General features: G+C 38.9%; 1 pseudogene; it reads left to right on the forward strand.

The window, feature by feature from the left end:
- The first annotated feature begins 855 nt into the window (after positions 1-855).
- Positions 856-1933, forward strand: LOC104663926 (annotated as a pseudogene).
- The last annotated feature ends 2895 nt before the right edge of the window (positions 1934-4828 follow it).

The raw sequence follows: 4828 nt of genomic DNA on the forward strand, positions 1-4828 counted from the left end.
AAATTCCTCAACAAACAAGGCCAATTTTGAAAGAATTTAGATGGGAAATCACTAGGTATTAACCTTACAGTTCTGATTTGACTCCTTCTGACTTTGTTTTTGCATGTTTCCAAATCTTAAAGAATATTTAAGAGGTATTTAATTTCCTCAGTTAATAATGTATTTTAAGATGCAGAAAAGGCCTTCAATAAAATTCAACGTCCTTTCATGTTAAAATCTCTCAATAAACTAGGTATTGAAGGAACATACCTCAAAATAAGAACCATGTATTACAAACCCACAGCCAATATCATACTGAATGGGGAAAAGCTGAAAGGACGCCCCTTGAAAACCACCACAAGATAAGGATGCCCTCTCTCAGCACTCCTATTTAACATAGTATTGGAAGTTCTGGCCAGGGCAATCAGGCAAGACAAGTAAGTAAAGGGTATTCAAATAGGAAGAGAAGAAGTGAAATTATCTTTGTTTGCAGATGACACGATCCTAAATCTAGAAAACCCCACCATCTCAGCCCAAAAGCTTCTTAAGCTGATAAGCAATTTCAGCAAAGTCTCAGGATACAAAATCAATATGCAGAAATCACTAGCATTCCTATGCACCACAACAGGTAAGCAAAGAGCCAAATCATGAATGAACTCCCATTCATAGTTGCTCCAAAAAGAATAAAATATCTGTCAGCACCGCACCGATTTCCGCATCCAGCTCCGGACGCTTCCAGTCTTAGCTGGGCCCATTTGGGAGGGTGTACTACAGACCTTCACATGTTGAACAGTAGGATTCAGCAGGGAATGAGTCCCACATCCGCCTTTCATCCATCCTTCTTTCCCAACTCCTCTTCCACCTCCCACTGTCCCTATGTCTACTTTACTGCTCAATCTGGATTTGGGGGAACCTCCTCCCAAAAAAACATTAGAAGGAAATGCCAAGCACTGAAATTTTGTCAAGAAGTGGAGGCTCTTGGAATGGAAGGGCTTTCTGGGTAAAAAGAACCAGCCCCCTTGTGAGGGGGGTTTTACTCTGAACCTCCAAAAAAATGGGGAAACTCCTAGGGTAGATGGCTCTTGGAAGACCCTTCCCTTCCTAAAAAATAAGAAGACCACTGCCTCCAATGGGTCAGGACAGCCCCTGGACAAGAAAGCTGCAGTGTCTTGACTGACCCCTGCCCCTTTGAAGAAGGTTGATTCTGTTGCTGCTAAACTAGATTTGTTGTGGGAGATCTGGAGTGCCCTTCCCAAGATTAATAGGCACCCAAACCACTCCCAGAAGAAGGCCTCCCGGAAGAAATCCTCTAAGAAGAACCATCCACAGAAGAATGCCCCACAGAACTCCACCCAAGCTCATTCAGAGAATAAATGCTACAGAGCATCCCAGAAGTTTGCCAAGGAAGATGATGGTGGCAATTGACTCTGAGATGGTGGACACAAGACCCAATGGGCATGTTAGTTCCTTGGCTCAATGTAGTATTGCCAACTACAACGGAGATGTGCTTTATGACGAGTACATCCTTCCCCACTGCCACATTGTGGACTACTGGACCAGATGGAATGGTATCCACAAGCAGCACATGGTGAATGCCACACCCTTCAAGATTGCTCCAGGCCAGATCTTGAAGATACTCACAGGGAAGATAGTGGTGGGACATGCCATCCACAACGACTTCAAAGCCCTTCAGTACTTTCACCCCAAGTCCCTCACCCATGACACCACCCATATCCCCCCCCTTAACTGGAAGGATCCCATATCCCCCCACTTGACCACCCAGAGAAGGCCACCATGTCTGAAGCATCTCACCAAAAAGCTGCTAAACCGGGATATCCAGGTTAGGAAGAGTGGCTATTCCTTTGTGGAAGATGCCCAGGCCACCATGGAGCTGTACAAGTTTGTTGAAGTTGAGTAGGAAGAGCACCTAACCCAGAATCCCCCTAAAGACTAGTGGCAGTGGGGATGCTGGTGATGTGGGGAGGCAGAGACAGTACCCAGGAGAAAAAGAGCAGCAGACCAATGGACAGCTCCACCAACTCCACATCTTTGGAAGCTAGAATTGTGAGGAAAGAGAAGTTCTACCCCAGACTCAATATCCACTGAAATTTCACCTCTGCTGTTTTGCCCTGTGTCTGGTTAAGTGTCCCATGGAAGCGGGAAGCCTTCATGTCAGAACACAGCCCTATATCGTTTACTTCTAAATGGTGCTAGCCACAAGTGTCCCAGGGTGCTCTGTACCAGCCAAGATGTTTAACTTTCAAGAGGCAGGGCATACTAGGAAATGCAGTTTCCCAAACTGCCTTATCACTTGGGTGGACATACGTCTCTTTTTATGCTTTTGGTCTTGAATAATTAACAAAAGTAATTGCAACAAAAAGACAATTGACAAATGGGATCGAATTAAACTAAAGAGCTTCTGCACAGCAAAATAAACTATCATTAGAGCGAACAGACAACCTCCAGAATGGAGGAAAATCTTTGCAGTCTACCCATCTGACAAAGGTCTAATATCCAGAATCTACAAGCAACTTAAGCAAAAAGCAGGAAAAAAAAAACAAAAAAGAAAACCAAAAAAAAAAAAAAAAAAACCATTAAAAAGTGGCCAAAGAACATGAACAGACACTTCTCAAAAGAAGATATTCATGTGGCCAACAAACATATGAAAAAAAGCTTAACATCACTGATCATTAGAGAAATGCAAACCAAAACCACAATGAGATACCATCTCACACGAGTCAGAATGACGATTATTAAAAAGTCAAGAAACAACAGATGCTGGTGAGGATGCAGAGAAAAGGAAACGCTTTTACACTGTTGGTAGGAATGTAAGTTAGTTCAACAATTTTGGAAGATGGTGTGGCAATTCCTGAAAGATCTACAAGCAGAAATATCATTTGACCCAACAATCCCATTACTGGGTATATATCCAAAGGAATAGAAATCATTGTACTATAAAGATACATGCACATCTATGTTCATTGCAGCACTATTCACAATAGCAAAGACATTTTATCAACCTGAATGCCCATCAATGATAGGCTGGGTAAAGAAAATGTGGTATTTATACATCATGGAATACTATGCAGCCATAAGAAGGAATGAGATCATGTCCTTTGCAGAAACATGGATGGAGCGGGAAGCTGTTATCCACAGCACACTAACACAGTATTCATTTTTCTATTGAGCTCTTTAAGATTTGTAACATGTACCCAGCACTTTGGGAGGCCGAGGCGGGCGGATCACAAGGTCAGGAGATCGAGACCATCCTGGCTAACACGGTGAAACCCCGTCTCTACTAAAAAATACAAAAAACTAGCCGGGCGAGGTGGGGGGTGCCTGTAGTCCCAGCTACTCGGGAGGCTGAGGCAGGAGAATGGCATGAACCCGGGAGGCGGAGCTTGCAGTGAGCTGAGATCTGGCCAGTGCACTCCAGCTTGGGTGACAGAGCGAGACTCCGTCTCAAAAAAATAAAAAAAATAAAAAAAAGATTTGTAACATGTAGTAATATTTTTGTGTCTAGTGATTATTGATCTGTGTTGTATATTGCAAATGTCTTCTGTGGTTCATCTTTTAACTTCATGTTTTTTATAATAGAAGGTTTTAAACTTTATAAAACATCAAATTTTGTCTTTCTTTATAACTTCTTGCTCTGTCTGACTTAAGAAATCCTTTCCACCCTGTGGCCATACATATACCAAATATATTCTATTCTAACATTTTGAATGTTTAAGACTTTAATGCATATCTAGGACTTTAAATTTTATAAATGTATCCATTTATATAAATTGAATTTCATAATTACATTATATTTATTTTTAAATATTATAAATTAAATATTACCTATTAATGTAGTTTACATTAAAGAATTAATATATTTTTGAACATTTGGAATTTTAATGCATATTAAAGTATTTAACATATATTTAGAACACATATATTTTATACAATTTTTTCTTTCTTTATAAGTTCTGAAGGTGTCTGGTTTAAGACGTCCTTCCCTATCCTGTGGTCATGATATTTTACTATACTTTATTCTAATTTTTGTGTTATTTTATTTTTTGTTATGGAAAATCAAATAGATCAAACTCAGTTTTTGAAATGGCTATGGTTCCATGCAGGCTTAGGTCTAGCTAAGTGCTCTCTAGCTGCTGTATTTATTCTCAGATGAAAGTATTTATGTATATTTATTAGCAGACTGGCTCTAGCACAATATTAGGGCAGAAATACTTACCATGCTGCTAGATTTAATAGGAATGCTTCTGAAGTTTCTTCCATTAAATACCACACCGTAGTTTCCTGAACATCTCCTTCTAGTCCTAATTTGCAAAAGATTTAATCATAAATACATGGTGAATTGTATTGATTGCTGCTTATTCTACAACTGTAGGAATTTATTATGCTTTTCTTTATTCTGTAAATGTGTTGGATTAGATTTATAAATTTTTGTGAATGTGAGCCAGCCTTCTATTCCTAGGCTAAGTCCCATTTTATTTCTTATTTATTCATTTATTTTAAACATCTGCATTTTGCTAATAATTTGTTTATGATCTTTACATGTACATTCATACATCAGACTATCTTATTTTCATGTATTACAATTAATAAATTATGTCACTAAGTTTATACTAACCTAATAAAATAAGTTATATATCTCTTCACAGTTTTCCCTTTTCTAAAACAGGAAATATCTACTTAGTAAAATTTCAGCAAACTTCACTTACAAAACATTCTGAACCAGGGCTGTTTTTTTTTTTTAATGGGGAGATGCTTGACTAGGAAATTAATTTCTTCACTTTTAATTGCTTCATTCAGAGATTTAAGAACTTCTTCTTGAGTCAGTTCAGGT

Source organism: Rhinopithecus roxellana, chromosome 4 (genome assembly GCF_007565055.1).
Source record: "Rhinopithecus roxellana isolate Shanxi Qingling chromosome 4, ASM756505v1, whole genome shotgun sequence".
Lineage (NCBI taxonomy): Eukaryota > Metazoa > Chordata > Mammalia > Primates > Cercopithecidae > Rhinopithecus > Rhinopithecus roxellana.